This window comes from Anopheles funestus, chromosome X, assembly GCF_943734845.2.
Source record: "Anopheles funestus chromosome X, idAnoFuneDA-416_04, whole genome shotgun sequence".
Taxonomy (NCBI): domain Eukaryota; kingdom Metazoa; phylum Arthropoda; class Insecta; order Diptera; family Culicidae; genus Anopheles; species Anopheles funestus.
Window position 1 is genome coordinate 10,278,908 of NC_064597.1, and position 17,769 is coordinate 10,296,676.

The 17,769-nt window shown below is 37.9% G+C and overlaps 1 protein-coding gene across 5 annotated transcripts in view; it reads left to right on the forward strand.

Annotated features, from left to right (window-relative positions):
• LOC125763279 (cadherin-86C) overlaps positions 1–17,769 on the forward strand; it is a 145,559-nt gene that overhangs the window by 7,804 nt on the left and 119,986 nt on the right. For 2 of the 5 annotated variants that reach the window (XM_049426203.1, XM_049426231.1), the window contains exon 1: positions 15,166–15,520. The gene's annotated coding sequence lies outside the window, so the exon portion shown is untranslated. Of the gene's footprint in view, positions 1–9,584; positions 11,333–15,105; positions 15,129–15,162; positions 15,521–17,769 lie in introns of those variants that run through there. The other 3 variants (XM_049426221.1, XM_049426213.1, XM_049426240.1) reach the window with 3 other exon arrangements.

The following is a 17,769-nucleotide window of genomic DNA, read 5'->3' on the forward strand; positions in this document are numbered from 1 at the left end:
TACAAGAATGGGTTTTCAGATGTAATAAACTGTATGAAGCTGAACTTGGCTTGAAGAGAAAGGTTGAAAGGTGAAGAGAAAGAGAAGGTGATTCCAGAAGATATTCGATCTATGACCTTTCTTGTGCTAAATAAGAATTCCAAAATGCTGAAGAATGAATGTGGGAATCTCCTCTGTTTTTTTCGGTTACAGATGTCCTCATACTTCAATATCTGTCTATTTTATTAATCTTAAGTTGTGGATTTATATGGCTTAAGAGTTGTTGAGCTTTTTTTTGAGATCAATTGAACCCGGACCGAAGTCTAGGAAGCGGTTGTTCCAGAAGATATTCGATCAATGACCTTTCTTGAGCTAAGTAAGAATTCCAAAATGTTGAAGTAAGAATGTAGAGAATCTCCTCTGTTTTTTTTCATTTATAGTTGTCGTCGTACTCCAATATCTGTTTCCTTTATTAACCTTTATATGTGGAATTATATGGCTTAAGAGTTATTGAGCCCAATTTCAAAAGATAAATTTTGCAAAAATCATAGACATCATATATCAGGAACTTTGGGGATCATCCCTCTTTTACACTTCATCCATCCTAGAGGAACTTATCTAGAGCTTAGCTAGAGAAATTGGACAAAAAATTGATGCCCGGACATAGAATTGCCGGGATGACACTCCTTTCGTTGAGAGATATACTCAAGCAAAGTCTTCAATAATCTTCAAAGTAAACCTCCGTTGGTATTTGGATTTGCATTGTTGGGAGTGTCGCAAAAAGAAAGGAATCAAAATATGAAAGACACAAAGATTAATCAAATGTAGTTACATTAGATCTTCTATATCTTATATCTTCTTCCAAGGAATTTTAGATTCGTATTCTGCAACATTTCAATTTGAGATTGTACTTTGATGATGGCATCGGATATTCAATAGATGTGAGCAAATGTGAAATTAGGAGATGTGACATTTATACTGGAATTAAGAGCTGGTGCACTGATTCACTAAATCCTGAACTTTAGACGGAGACTATGATTACGAGGAGAACTGTTGAATTCTACGAGAACTCTGGAATAAATACCAAATGTTGCAAATGCTTCTCTTCTCTGTTGCATATTGATTGATTGGATGTCTGTTGGCTTGGAAAAAGGCTTCACAGGTACTTGCTGGGGTACTCAGGAGAAAGAATAACCCGTGGAAATGAAGTATAAAACGTGGAGAGCACAAGAACCTAGGCTTTCAAGACAAAAATAGCCTAAAGATAAATTCGTTCCTCTTTTAGTTTTTGTTGGGAATATTTTATTCTGCTATAAAACGTCATTTCTTCAATTTCCAATTCCATTCATTTCTTCAATAATTACATCTCTTAAAACCCGTGTTTGATAATTGTTATCCCCATCTCTGCGTTGTTATTTTTATTTCTTAACCTTGGTTTATATTTTACACTCCCCGGACGCTGTTGCATCGCTTTGCGAAGACACGATACAAGCATGTCGGCTAGTGTCATCGACATTTTGATGCTTATTCTACTTCGAATAGCACAGAAACTTGTTCGGAAAACATGTTTGTAAAAAAAAAATGGGTGCGTACTTTAAAACTAGATTATCTAAAGCAGCACTATTCGAATTGCTTGCAGTTACATCAACCTGTAACACCGTTTTGCACCGTTCGTTCATTATCCCGTTTTGCTTCTAATTGACAAATGCGTTTAAATGTTGATGTTTGCGCGATTTTTTTTCCTTCTTGATTTTGCACGATGAGAAGGACGAGCATCGAACGCATGTGTATCGATTTATATATATGCAATAAATGTAAGAAAGAAGTAAAGAAAAAAAAACGGCTGCAAACCCAATCCGGTCAATGGGTGCTTTAAAGTGTACGGGCGAAAAAACACCCCGACTGAACTAACCTTCTGAAGGACGCTGGCTACAGAAGGCAAAAAAAATGGTAATAAAAAAGTAAATCTCTCACACAGACAACCGTACTACGAATCAAGAACACTCATACGCAAAGATATGCAAAACAGGCACCCGACACCGTTCCATCGACAGGAACAGAAGATAAGCGATTTTTATTTATTTCTGCTAACGTAATGTCCAATTCCCATTCGCGAATTGGAGTTTTTTCCTTCGCCGCGATCAAACACCGGTGCAAAGAAGTCGAGCGATGATTGCGATCGATACTGCTGCATCCTATACGTTGTACGATTTGCTTTACTTCGGGCCGTAGAGATGGTAATGGCGCGACGAAGCAGATTTGATTTTAATTATTAATTCAATTACTTTTAGTTTAATGACATTAAAGTGAGTATTTTTTGTAAATATTTTAAATACATTTTTTTATTATTAACCTTACCTTGTTCTTTTACTCATTATCTATATGAGAGATCACTCTAGCGATAGTAACGTTGGCGCCATTTTGTGGATACACGGATAAACCGGATAGCTGGATTTTATTGTCTGTTTAGACCTCATAAAAAGTCTCACTTATGAAATAAGATAATTAACTAATTTTAATAATTTAAACAAACTTTTATAACTTTTTTGTGAAATTGCACTTTTTCTATGAACACGGATAACCCGAATAATCGGATAATCGATAATCAGTACTCGGATATTATATTTTTAATTTAAACTAATTTGATTCCTGGTTTTTTAAAACTAAAAAATTTGAATTTCTTTATTGAAAATTTTATAATTAATTTTTTGTTCGTAATTTCTTATTCCTTTTTTATTTTGTAAAATTTCCGCCATTTTAAAGAAACAGGGATAAAAGAAAAGGCCTCTTCTCCGTGCCCGAATAATCGAAATTGAATGTCCTTTTCATTTTAAAGCTAAGTAAAATCTAGTTAAACGAATAAGAAAATATTAAAAAATAAACTAAAATAAAAGAAACTTAGAAGATTCAAAATGGAAAACTGTGAATTGCATATTTAATTGTCCAAACTGGAGTGAGCCTTTGATTTGTAATTGGTTTTGTTTTTTGCTATAAGATTATAGCAAACCCATATTACTAAAAATATGTTTCCACTCAAACAAAAAAAAATTATTGCTCACACAACAACACTAAGAGTGCAGTTTGAGTATCATCAATGACGTTCCATCTTAATGAAGATCTTCTTTATTCGTTGCGCCTTCTCGTGTTCCAGTTTTCTTTTTCATGCCCACATAATGTAGACTTTGCTCCTACCACTCTACTGTTGTGCGGCTGATCATTCCCCCGGGTTACGTTAATTTCAGCCACCGGTGGTAATTATTTATCTTGCAATTGCAAACTGAAAACGTGTGCACACTAGTGCTTGGAAAGGATTAAAAAAATATAGAAGAAACAGCAATCCGATTGTATCAATCGATTAGCGTGAGTGAGCTGCTTGCATCAAGGAACGATGACACCCGTAAGACATGAAGATGGTCTCTTAGTATCTCCCAGATGGCGCCACTGTATTTGAGTGTCGTAATGCAAAAAAAAAAAACAAATGGAGGTTCCCATTTTATCGCGAGATTTTTCCTTTCTAACGACCACGACTACGGGTGCCACGATCTTAAGCCGCATTAAGCACGGGGGAAACCGGAAAGCATACTTAATGGGTCGACTGTCAGGCGTACCGCTCTTTTGTGCAAAAAAAAAATCGACCAATTTAAAGCTAATTTAATGGTAATTTACATTGCCAAGCTTTTTTTCTGCCAAAGGAAGGGATTTAGCAAATGGTCAAAATGGAATGAATGAGGAAAAAAAACCTCTGGACCAGTTCACTAATTTTGATGTTCCTGTCGTTTGGCGTGTGTTTTTTGTTTGTTTGACGACTCGTTAAGACGATCAGAAGCCCAAAGCTAGTAGATGTGTGTATGTGTAGGGACACAGGGCACTGATGGCTTAATTGAATAAGCGAAGGATTTTATATTGACATTTCGACTTCATAATGATGCATCTTTCGTGGTGGAGTTCTGTTGCTTTTTTAAATGCCATTTTGTGGCACACGATATTTAGGATCCTTGTACCGCTTTCATTGCTCCAGATTTCAAGCTGTTCGCTCTAATCATGCTCTATCTATTTTTATTTCCACAGGGAAGTATGTCAAGCGGTTACACACATCCGGTGACATTATTTGATTTCCCATCTTCAGGGAAGGTGGAGTTCCGTTTTTACGGCCCACCAGGGGCCAGCACAGAAATTTCTGATCCTATCGGGCATGCTCTACTGAATATTTGCCATGAAAAGCATTATCTTTCGTGAGTGTTGTGTCCTTGAACGGCAGGAAAACAGCTCCCGCCGTTAAATTCGAATCGCCACTAGAGCGAACGTGGGGGATATTCCTTAATATCCCGATGTCGGTTACTACATTTCTAGCTCAAGGGCAACACTTCATCATGGTGTGTTATTTTTAATGCGCTACCCTCTTCTTTTCTCTTTCAACCCGCCGATCAAATCGGAGCTACCATTTTGCCTCTTTATTTATTTTTTTAATGCTCCGTTGATAATCTTTTGGGGTCTAACATTTCTTTTCTAACCTCCGGTGCGGTCTTGTTTTTTTTTGTTGGTTGCCCCTCTTTTGCATTCCCTTTTGCAGTGTGAATCCCGACGTGGACGAATTTTTAATCGATGTGTTTTGTTTGACTTTTTTTTGTTGCTTTGCCACTATCGCGCCCGAAGAATTTTTGGAGGATTAGAAGCGAGATTGGGTGAATGGCTAAAATAAAAGTTAAACGACGGATGGTGCTAATGGTACCGATTGGTTTTGTGGGGATAGATGTTCGAGCTGTTTGTGCGTGCTTTTATTTTTATCTTTTTATTTCCAACACCGAAGGTCAAGAAATGCTACTTGACAGGGGTTGTCTATTAGTTTTTTTTGTTTAAATTTTGTTAATTATTATAATTATTTTCAAATTTGGTTTATATATACCAAGTATATAGTTAAAATGAATTTTAGAAACAGGTATTAAAATAGTTTTTATGTATAATTTTCATTTTCATTTGTCAAATGTCAAATGTCAAATGTCAAATGTCAAATGTCAAATGTCAAATGTCAAATGTCAAATGCCTAATGTCAAATGTCAAATCTCAAATTTCAAACGTCAAATAAAAGAAACATTGTAAGGAATAGTATTTTTGTTGCAATTTTATACAAAATTGTCTATCAAAAATCATTACTTTGTACTGTAATTGACATATGATTATAAATAAAAAAATTAAAAAATAAATGTCAATTGATTCTGACACTTCTCGTTTTGCAAAAATGTTTCTGTGAAAAAAAAACAAACAAATTTCCCGATTATTCTAAGAGCTTTTAGATTCTTTTTTTGTAATTTTATTTTATAAAAAATGTGTAAAAAATGAATAAAATAACAATTTTAAAACCCCTGCACAAATCGAAATGAACAGCTAGGTACTTAAAATTATTGCTCACAAACCAGGAACGAGAAGGTCAGTGCTGGGTCCCATCGAAAACCGACATCGGAATGAAAAGTGAAATCAGTATGATCTGTGGCATTTGCTTCGCTTTGTTTTTTTTTTCTTCTGTTGTCCTTCTCCTTTTTTCGGTTAGACATTTTGATAAGCCGAGACCTTGTCGATCGTCTCCCTGCCACATCCCGGCGCTTTTTTCGGGGCCAGCACCGGGGTTCCGAAATGTTCGAATGTCCACCTGGCAGTGATAATTTTTTATGACTAATGACTTGTAGTTTTGTGGCGATTTTTCCTTTCGAATCCGGTGGCGGCGGGTTTTTGGGGGGGTGGAATTTTTGTGTGTAAAGGAAAAACGGACGTCGAAAATCCATTAGAGCGTACACACACGCTCCGTTCTGGTTTGCAAAGGTGCTCCAAAATCTGCACCCTGACTAGAATGTTTCGTCCGATGTTTATCCATCGGTTTTTTTTTGTTCGTTGATTTGGAACGGTAATTTTCAGCTGCCTTGACTTACTTACTGTGGCGTGAAACGGATGGGAAGAAGGTACAATCAACACACACACACAAAGTATCGTTACATGCGGGATATGGGAATGGTTTTTGGCGGGAAGAAAACTTTTTCCCTCTAATTGCACCAGCACCACCTGGAAAGCAGGGTGCAGAAGATGATGGCTCCTTTACTCGCCAGGTGCCGGCTTGAATTATTTCAACTTCCGGTGACAAATTAACACACTTACGCTGGTGATGAAGTGTTTTACTTTTTGTTACGCCTAAAACCCTGCTATCTACTATTTGCAGAAGAGAAAATTGATGGCATAGATAAGTGAGGCAATTCGTGGGGTGGAAAAAAAAACATTAAACTAAGGTGGCGATTGTTTTAAGGTCGATTTGATAATAAAAAAAAATTAACAACCAGCATAACATCATTCGCGTGTTTGATGCCGGGGGGGCGGGAAAAACAGGAAAATAGGATGGCCTTTTCAAGGCCGATTGAAGGTATGAATCGCGCTTATCACGTCCATCATAATCGCCCAATTGGTATGCTACATGCTACCCTCCGCCACATTTGATCTTATCTTCCCCTGTCCGTACGCTTACTTTCGCGCGTATTTAGCCGTTTCCTGTGTCCTGACTAACTGTCCTGACATTGGCCTACTGGACGATAGCAATCAACCTGTTCTGGGAGTTTAAATGAGGGGGGGGGGGGGGGGGGGCGGGGGGAGGAGAGAAAATATAGACCGGAAACCCACCAGCGGTCGGGAGTTTGAGTGATTGTCTGTTTGACGTGTCGCGTGATGTATCGGTACGCGCTGACTGTGAAGGACACGCACCTGATATGGTGGTGACATTGGGCAGCGTTTCAGGGTTGCGCAACACACTCAGAATGATCCCTCAATCCTTTTATTTTATTTTCATTTTTTACTTTTATTTACTTTATTTAATTAAATCTTGTAATTATTTACGTAAAAATGGTTAAAAAGTCAAATCAAGTTTATTACACTTTATTTGTCTGATCTTATGAGTGTGTGTACCTATTTAGTGGGTTCCAGTTCGTCCTGGAATTATTTCATGAAAGATTTCTAAATGTAATTTCAGTACCTTACAAATCATTCTTTACACTAGATTGACCGTATCAGTCTTTTTGACTGAAACGCTTCATTTTCATCAATTTTTTTTTTGGGGAGTAAAATAATCCTAAGGTAATTGAACCATGAATTTTATATATAAATTCTATAGTACTATCTCCTATAAAAAATAAATAATACTCCAATTCTTCGAAATTGTTTAAATAAAAAATTAACCACTAACGAAAAACGCTTAAAACGCTTGGTACTTTTAGTGATAACAATTTATTTTTTTTTTTTGCTGATTTTAATGAGTATTTTATGATCATAAATTATACATATTTAATTATCGGATTTGTGCATTTTTTAATAATAATTATACGGGGAAATTTTTAAATTTTGAACTGTCAAATCAATCAAACTGACCTTTAGGTTATTCTAGTGTAAAAATAAATTATATTAATTTTCTTTTAAAATTTGTTATTCTGTTTCATAATATAAGTATAAATTCTTGTTGTGCTCCATATTGAGCACCTTTAGCTGCTTTTTATTTTTTTCTTCAATTTTTCAATGTTTACCTATGTTGCTGTTCCCTGGCATTCGTATCCATTTCATTTACTCCCCCGTCGCTTTAATCCTCATTATCTGTTAACACGTGACAGTGTAGGTATCTTTTACTTTTCTACATTGAAAATTCTGATGGAAGCTTCCATCCCTTTCTACCTTCTTGCTCACCCTTTATTAAGGGGTCCAATCCAAAGCAAGAGCAAACAGACTGTTAATATTGCCCGCAGGACATTGCGTGACATCCGAACCACGCTTGACCGTATTTGATTTCTAGTTTTACCAATTTGTCTGTGTTTGTCTATGGAAGAGATTTCGTTTGCGCGGTTTTTTTCTATTTTGTCACTGTGTTTTTTTCATGTTCGGTGGAGGTTTATAGACACTGTCCATCTTAATTGGTTCATTTTATTGCTTCAAAATGGCAAACGATGTTTCTACAAAAAAAACCAACAAAAATTGCGACGGAAAAACTAATCGCCACTGCCAAAAATAGTTCTCGAACTGCATACGTGTCCGTTAATTGATCCATAAAAGTGAATTAGTGTGTTGTTTGATAGATTTGAGTTGAAAAGCCCTCTCTCTCTCTTTCATTCTTACTGTGTTTTTTTGTTCCTCGCTTACCAATAATCCAAAATCCCCTCGGGTGGTTTTTTTCTGCGCTAATCTTTGCACCAACGCATGAGTGTTTTCTGGACAATTCCAGGTTTCGCTACAGAGATAGCGAAAGCGAAACGTTTTACGAGCGGCATTATGGTACGCGTTAAAATGCTGTAAAAATGTTTGGCAAAGCTTTTCCTACCAACGTCCAAAGCTGAGTACGACCTGTTAGGGGTCTGAGGATAATCCGGTTAAGGTTTCATTCAGTAGCTAATCAAATCGATTTACGTATTGGAATTATTTTTACTTCTGCAGTCGTCCTTACTATCCCTTCTTTCGAACCCCTTCCTTACGCACCCGGTGTTGTCAATAAGTGCAAATTTTATGTTAAATTTATTGGGTGCGTGGGAAAGTTCTAATGTGATGCAAATTTCTTCTAATATTTTTTTTTAATCGGAACAGAAAAAAGGATCTCTTGCTTTTGTCAGTTTTTTTTTGGAAATGCTGACGCAGATGAGATTAATGTATTAATCTTAAGTATTTTTTAAATCATATCTTAAACTTAAATCACTCAAAGTATAGGCAAAAACCTCATAGTCCTATTACTAGATACGATACTAATAAAACAAAAAATAAACAATTTTTGTTTTATAAGAGCTTTTGTTTGAATAATTTACTATAATATGATCAATTAATTTAAAAAGTGTATACAGTAGATCGTCCATTATCCGGGGTGCTCGGGACCGGACTGATGCCGGTTAATCGATTTCCACGGATAATAATCCCTTAAATATCAAGGTCATTTATATTTCTAAGTAAGTGTCTATATAATATACTATGGTGGTCCTTTAGATGCTAAAAATGATTCTGGATCAAGCAAATTATTATCAAATAACAATTAAAATTTAGAACGTAAAATAAAATCATTTGAAATATATCGTTTGGTGACGAATTTAATAATTTTAACCAACCTGACATCTGCACAAATGTTCACCCCGTTTGACAGCTGTCAATTTTCGACGCACGGGTAATCCGCCCGCCGGGTCATCCGCCCCCGGATAATCGACGTTCTACTGTATATGTATAGGGGCGGCCCAGTGGTGTATGCGATCAGCGACGACGGTTCTACACGAGAGTGCTGGGTATCAAATCTCATCCAGACCTTTAAAAAAAAGTCTAGTAAGACAGAAATGGCCGGCATGACCTGCTAAGATCGTTAAGCCAAGAAGAGAGAAAGAGAGAGAGAGAGAGAAAGAGAGAGAGAGAGAGAAAGAGAGAAAGAAATAGAGAAATAGAATATGTTGAAATTCTAAACTATTGTTATTTCTTAGAATTCTTCCTAAAATGAATGTAATTGACAAATTTGACATTCAATAAAAGGGTATTTAGTGTTAAATAATTTCTTCATATGTATTTTTTTACATACAGGACATGAATTTTATTATTCGTATGTGACACTACAACCTCAAGGATTTTCTTGGCTTGCTATTTTTGGCTTTGACTCTTTGCCTTTTTTTCATTGGATTAACCAAACAATTTTATTAATAAGAATAAATAGAAAAACCAAAAATTTCAACACACCTAATCTAACTGCACTTTGCTGGGTAATACTCACCCGATACCAGTAGTCGTTGCTCTTCGGGTCAAGTGTTGGTGTTCGGCCACCGGTCCGATACGCTGACCGATGTCCTTATTCGTTGTGGTCAGTGCCGTTACCATGACTTCCCATCGTCCGTCGGAACAGCCCAGCAGTCCTGGTTTCCTTTTCTATCTACCGGGCGCGTAATGAAAAGTAGACCATACGGAAAGACCGAGACAATTCGTGCACGAGTCCTTTCAGGCGGTGGTCCTTCTTCTCGCCGTTCCGTTCGGTCGTTCGGGAGCGAAAGTGATGTCCCACCGGTGGATGGCCCACAAAAGTAATACCTACCTCTTCATTTTGCGACCGTTTTTTGTTTCACATTTTTTTTCGCGGATCGAGTGGATCTGGCAGGTGGAGCACCTCAGCCTGGTGCTCGGTCGGGCTTTGAAGGTCCAGTTCTTCCTTCACCCGTATTACTACCACCTTGGGTGAGTTTCTTATCGAACCTGGCAACGTGTGAAGGTATGTGTATGTGGGCAGGGAGCCTACGAAATGGGACTACGGGAATCACCGAGCGAAATATATGGTAATAGAGAGAGGTTGGCTAGCTTGGGGTATTCGGTTTCAGATACAAAAACCAACTGACCGCTACTGAGCACCGTTTAGACGAGCTTCGGACGGCGTACCGTGTGGACGCTCTGAGTGTCGCGTTCGTAACGTGTAGCGGGTGTATGTTACGCGCTCGATTTGTGACGTTTGGTCGACCGGTGAAGAGTGTTGTAGATGGTGGACATGCTCCACTTTCAGAAGGTGCTCCTTGTGGTGTTGTCTGCCGTTGTTGAGAAATTGCGGGAGTTCTGGAATGTCGTTAAATCAATCAACACTGCGGCTGTTCAATTAATACTTCCTTGGAGTGAGGTAGACGATCATCTTCGGTAAAAAGATCGTTTGTCTTGAACGGGGAGTCGAGTATATTGTGAGGTGTCTAACGTCCATCTTTTATACGTCAACTTCTTCAAAATGACCAAGAATTGTGAAATAAAATTCATATTCAGTGAAGCGAAGCAAAACAAAACAAAAAACTAGTGCATCTAGGTGCTCAGTAATCTTAACGTCACGGCGACCAAAAGTCGCCCAGTCGTGGACGGTCACTCAAGCCGATCACTGCTGAACGTCGATAATAGGGCCTCTCGAAAGGTGAAAGAACGTCATCCCACTAACGAAATGATCGCGTGAACCGTATCAAATCTTAAATCAAAAGCAAGTTGACCAAAACGGTTCTCGAGGGGTCGTGACCGGCATCACCGGTATCACACCATTCTACCATTCTTCCAGTGTCGTTTTGTGCCTTACCGTTTTCTGTGTGTGTGTGTGCGTGGTCTCGAGACGGTGTGTGGTTTTTGTTTTTTTCGTATGACAGCGACAATAGTGGGTGAGGTTTCGATCGAACCCCCCCATAGCAGTTGTGTCGAGTGTGTGTTTCCGGTTTTTCAGCTTCCGGTGCCACTACCCTTACCGGTTCTTCCTCGGTGCCAGCTAAATTACTATCCACCAGCTAAAGCTAAAACGGACCACACTGGCGGGCCCTCTCCTTTTGGCGTAATCAGTAGTTCAAAAAGGAATATTGTACACTGAACGGTAAGATGCAGAATGTTGCAGCAACGCGTGTCTTTGTGAGGGAGAGGGGATGATGGGTGAATGTTATGCATTTAGTTTATTTCCGGAAAAAGGGCAAACGCTCGTTCCAATGAAAAATCGCACCATTTCTTACGGGAAACCCCCTTCTGGTGTGTACAGTATTAAAATGAAGAATGAGAACGTACGAGAATATCCAGCCTTACTTATGCATGACCAGACGAAGGAGTAGTCGGAAAACAATGTCAGGAAATAGAATTTTATTTTCACCTACAACCTACAAGTGACTTCAAAGTTGTTGAAAGCAAATGTTATTTCTTTGGCGAATCAAGATGGCGGCTAAAAATAATTTGTAACTAATTTGATATACAAAAGTTATAGAATTTGTCAATATTAGGTATTAGCAGATGGTAAGATCCATCACTTGGTCGTTCCAAAGTTACTATGAAAATTCTCAAAAGTGAGTGATGAGTGATCACAAATGTTGAGAATTTTTTTCAGAAAATACAGTGGAGCTCCGATTAACCGGATACCTTTTATCCGGGTGTCCCATTATCCGTGCAGCTCGCAAATGACAGTTCCGAAGGAGAATTGACATATGAAATGCAAAACCGATGATGGCAAGAAATAAAAGCTTCAATAGGGAATAATTTGCTCAAATTTGAAAAAAAGAACAGATTTACTTTGCAAAGTGAAAATAAGAAAATAAACATCTAGCTTTATATAAAAAACTAATCATTTCACTAATATTTATCAATAAAAAGAGTTGTGCCTATTATCCGTGATATTCGCTTATCCGGTAGGGGGCTGAGTCCCGATCAGCACGGATAATCGGCGCTCCACTGCACTTCTTCAGACACTCACTTTATATACTCAGGTACTCATATAAGTTTCGTGGCCTCATGAATCCGTGGCCATCTTTTGAATTGCTGCAAAATCACTCACACATTCTCCGATTGTCAATGTGAAGGATTTATTTATTTTTTTTTTCGTTCGTTTCGTGTTCTTTTTTCGAGCTTTTAGTACATTTTATACTATCGATTTTAAATTAATTAAAAAAAATGAATTTTTCAAACACATGTATTCACGTGTATGAATGAACAATGTTGGTATTTGTCAAACTACTTGTTAGCAAACCATTCCTCACCATACACAAACAGCACACACATACAAAACTCATTCACGGTCGGTGCCGTCACTGGCCGGTATGTATTGGTTGAGTGACTGATTAAAATCATGCTCCTTCAGCAGGTGTAACTAAACAGTTACGACAGCGAAAGCAAGTGGCGAGTACTACCGGCCGGCGTCTATGCTTCATCTGCCAATTGACGCCACATTGCCACACCGGCAAGAAGGGTGGTAAATTGTGTGCCGAACCACCAAAACCCCTTGTTTGTGGGTGGCATAATAAGTGACCCCAAAGCAGAGAACGAAATAAAAATCGCTTTCTTTGCTTGGCTGTTTGTTACCTTTTTTTTCTACATGGTTTTCTTTCGCTAAACGTCATAGCGCAGAAAAGAAGCAGTGCTCAGGGGTTGTTGGGTTGACGCAAAGCCAAAAGAAGCTAAAAGCGAAGTAAAAAAAAAACCCTTCGACTTCTGCAGAGCTTCTGGTTCTTGGTTGTAATTGGGTCAAAGTTCAACGAAATCATCCACAAACAATCATAACAATCAACACTTGCCGACTTTGCGCTTCTGGGCTAGAAGTTGCTCAGTGCTTACGGGGATGGGAGGGGGTTGCACAGGGATTAGAAGGTGACAGTGGGTGACGGGGTACTGGGTTTGCGGCTTGACCACCACGAAACGATGGTCCGGAATGTATGGCTCTTTCACATTTGACGTGCGTTCCTATTTTCGTCCAGTGCCTTAAAGATGGCTTAAAGTTGCAATCCACCAAGAAAGAGCTGTTTCTTGCTGCTTGGAAGAAGCTACTAATTTGATATGACACGGCATGCAAGCTCTATCATGCTTTCTTTTACGACTTTGCACTAAAACAAGGGAGTTTGTAGCACAGCACAATCACAGCCGCATTTGTCTTTGTTTTGTGTTGTAATAAAAAAAACCTGTGAAACCTGTGAAAACTCCAGTACCAAGTAAGGTGGATTTTTTTGGTGGAAGATTCTTTAAGAAACACAAAATCAAAAAAATCAAAACCCCGCCAACATGAGAACACGCTATACAATACTCGCTAACAGACTACTTTGAGTGTCGGATTGCATACATACAGGCGTACGGGGATCGTAATGAAAGTGAATTAATGAACACAAAGCAATGTTTTGATGGATGTTACTGTTGGAGTTCTTTTTTTTGTTTTACTTTCCCCTGGAGTTGGGAAAACTGGGAAAACCATGGGTCAGGGTTTTTCCCCATTGTTAAAACACCTTTTAGTCATCGTGTATCACCGGTTGCATTCGTGTGTCCTTTGCTTAATCCTTTCTTTTTTAGTGTATTTTTTAAATAAAAATAAGTTTAAAAAATAGGTTTTGAACAACGCTTTTTATGCAATCTGTTAAACGCATAAAGAAGTAGAAAAATAAAAAAAAACGATTTTCCGGCTTTTCCTCCAGTGCGTGCTAAAGTCGTTTCCTCGTCATTTAATTAATATTGCTTGCGTTTACCTGCCTGTGAGTTGTGTTTATAGATTTTTGACAGTATTTTTTTCTCGGGTGGAATTAGTATTATGTGCGTGTGTGTGCATTACTGTCCGGACTGGTTTTTTTTTATTGTCTACTTCTGTACCGTGGTTTTCCTTCTCCTTCCAAAACTACCATGCCACGGAACGAGCGAAACTAGACCACTGAACTTTTTCCACATTTCGTGTCAATTTTTTTTTCGTTGGTATTTGGTTGACTTTTCCGTGCTGTGGCCTTCTCTGGTGTCAAATCGGCTAAAGTGCTAAAGGAAAAAGCGCGTGAGCCATACCGGACACACCGCTCGATTTTCCCACCGAATATCAACAAAAAAAAAACACACACACACGTACATATTACACTGCGGTCAGTGTGCGGTCAATTTGGGCAAAAATCAAACGTCAAATATATGAATATTCAGCTTCGCTTACCGTGTGGGCACGTGGCGCGGTGCCCGGGTGTGAGAAAATAGCTGAAAGAAACCCCTCCCTCCCCCCTTCCTGCCTTCTGTTTTTCACCCCAAAAAAGCGTTCAAATGCGACGAGTGTGTACCGCGTTACGATAGCATTAGAATATTATGTGGCGCTGCTTGGGGGGTATCGTTCTTCACGTAAAAAAGCAAAAGACAACGACCCCATTCTGGGGGGGAGGGAAAAGCCGGCCGGTTTAGCCGAAATTTTCCTGTGCTGTACTTACTGCTGTATTTGTTTGTGTGTGTGTGTATGGTGGAATGATTCGTAACATTCTGTAGCACATTTGAACATATTTAAAGAGTCTATCGCAGTGCTCTTAACGAGCTCATTATGTTTATTTCCTGTCCTATGTAGACTTAGATTTTTAAAGCAAATACAGTGGAAAGCTGATAATTCATTTTCTTTATTGATAAATATTATTGTATGGGTATGGGTATAACTTTTTGTATTGATAAATATTAGTGTAATATTTGTGTAAATATTAGATTAATAAATATTGAGTGGTGGGAGAATTTTTTTTCTTATATCGATTTTTTTGGTGAAACACATTCTTAAATTTCCATTATAATGATCTTTTTGAGTTGCATAAAAATAAAAAAAAATTTAAACACATTTATTCAATATCTAAATACTAATATAGTGTTTTCTTATTCTTTTCTTTCTTCTTCTTACAGACATTTCTTCGTGACAGCGAAAAGTAAGGCATACTGTGTGTTTTCATGTTTCTAGTTGTTTTTAAACAATTTTTTTTAAAATCGTTCCTTAAAAAACACATTTTTACGCTTGGTACCCTTAAAATGTTTCCCCGGACTTAAGCGTTACTGGTTTTGTTATCCGGGAAGGGGTTATTTTTTATTCGTAACGTGTAACGTATATAAGCGTTCTAAGCAAAGCATCTCAACAATCAAACATCCGTGGTGTGGAACATCGGTATTGCCGCTGTCCTCAGGCTGCTTCACTCAATCAAACCGTTTGCCGGTTCCGGGCTACAATCAAACCACTGCTGGCAAAGCAATATGGATTGCTGGTGGCGATGGCCGCAGACGGTTGCGATCGCGGCCATGCCCATCGAAACGTTTCGCACAGAAGGTGGGTGACAAAGGAGAAACATTGAATACCAATATCGTAGAAACTTGTTGCTTACAGGGTTTACCGACCCATAGAACAAGGTTTAGAATGACACAAATTAATACAAAATTCGATATAAAAAAAATATTTTTCAGACTTGAAAACACATTACATACACACACATTACACATTACATTACACAATTTAAACTATTTTTTTAAAGATGTCAGATTTGGCAAGGTTTCTATACCTTCTGTCAACCGATGAATTGTGCGGGTTACAACTTATTTTTTTTTTACTTTTTTCGACGAATTAAGCATCAGTAGATAAAAGAGATAAACTTCTATGACTCTGTATATTTTTTTTCGGTTGAAAATTCAAGTGCGAGTATGTGCATGTGCATCATATACATAAGTATAGAAACCTTGTCAAATCTTAAAAATCTAAAAAAAAGTTTAAGTTGTGTTATTGATTGAAATAGCGTAACTAAACCGATGTAATGTGTTTTCAAGTCTGAAATTTTTTGTTTATATCGAATTCTGTATTATTTGTGTCATTCTAAGAACAAGCTCTATGAGTTGGTAAACCCTGCATGTGGGAGAAAAAAGAGAGTGAGATTTACCTTGTAATTAGGAATCTTGGTATCATCTACCTCATATAAGAGAAGGGACTACTAAGAGCTAAAAATGAAAGATCTACCAAGATTACCACACCTTGGACGATTATGACACAAACTACAAGGTGGTAGGTGCGTCAAAGGCAATAGTCAAAGTAAGCAGTGAAATGTAAAATCTGCTTTAATCAGTGCCACTCCTCATTGACTCTGCTGAAGGTTGTTCGCTGTACGATGATCGGGTGCGTACATTTTCACATGCAACATACCACCGAGTGTAACTCAAAACTGAAGGTACAACCATAAACAAAAAACAAAAACTTCAACAAAAAAAATCAAACCCGCTCTGTTAGTAAACAGGGCGTTACAATATTTGCCCGCGAAAAACACTCACCATTTCCGTCGCTGTTTAACTTCATGGAAGCAGTGTTTTGGCTGTTGTGTGTTTGTGTTTTTTCCCTTCTTCATACACTAAATAATTGCTCACCGACCGGACACCCGAATTTTTCTTTCCCCCCTAAGGGCTTTTGAGTCTCTTTTTTTGTTTCTTGTTCATCAACAGAAAAACCGAGCCAAAACTTTCAAGGTTTTTGCGGGGCGGGGGAAGTGTTTCCCACACGGGAATCAAGGTTTACAACGAAAGGTGTCGCGATACGTGTGTGCATAATGCACATGACAGTGATGAGTTTTCATTAACAAACGTAACTGATTCATGTGTACCGTGAATGAGTGAGCACGTTTCGCGTTTGCTGCCGGTGGCAAAAAATGATTGTGTTAAGTCATTTTTTTTCCAAAACATATTGAAAACAAAAAATGACACATGGACACACCTACGCAGCTGAAGGTAAAGGTGTGATATGGGCAGCGTATTGCGTTGTTTGGCAACATCTGTTTCAACATTGCTTACATTCTTGCCAGCAAAATTCAGCTTTGCATTATTTACCCACGGTTAGACAAATCCCTTTTTTTGGGTGTTTACGGCTAAACCGCTCGTTGAAATCATTTTACACCTTTTAAGGTGTTTATACTAAAGTGTTGAAGGATTAAAGCTATGAGTGGTTTTTAGTTTTTTTCTAAATGATTCACAAGGTCACAAGGTTTGGGTAGAATTGGATGATGATGGTTTGTAACGAAATATTTCAATCAAAACCCAGAAAAGTGTTCATAAATGATTTTTTGTTAATTGTTTTTATTGTTCCAGGTTTTTTTTCCTGGAATTTTATGAGTGACCAAGAGACTGGAAGTATTTAAATCGATTTTTAATTCTATCACAAAAATTGGAGCTTTTAAACGCATCTTGCAATTTCAGTAGCTCATAATAAACAATTTTTGGGCCATCCCACCGAAGTGATGTTTTTTGTTGAAATGGAGCTTGAAGTGAAATGTTAGCGTCTTTACGATTTTTTTTGGGTTTTTATATGGCAAAAATATTTTTAGATGCTTTTGAAAATTAAAAATTTGTTTTGGATTAAGTCCCGATTGACTTATCGACGCTTCTATTTTCACCTTCATTTTGACTTTCTTTCTTGTGAACGCCATGCCTTAATTTTGAAAGTCTACCTAAACGATGTAATAACCTTTTGTGCTATTTTATTTCTACCTTTAATATTATCCCAAGTGTAGAAAAAAAAACTTTGTAAAAAGATTATTAATTGGC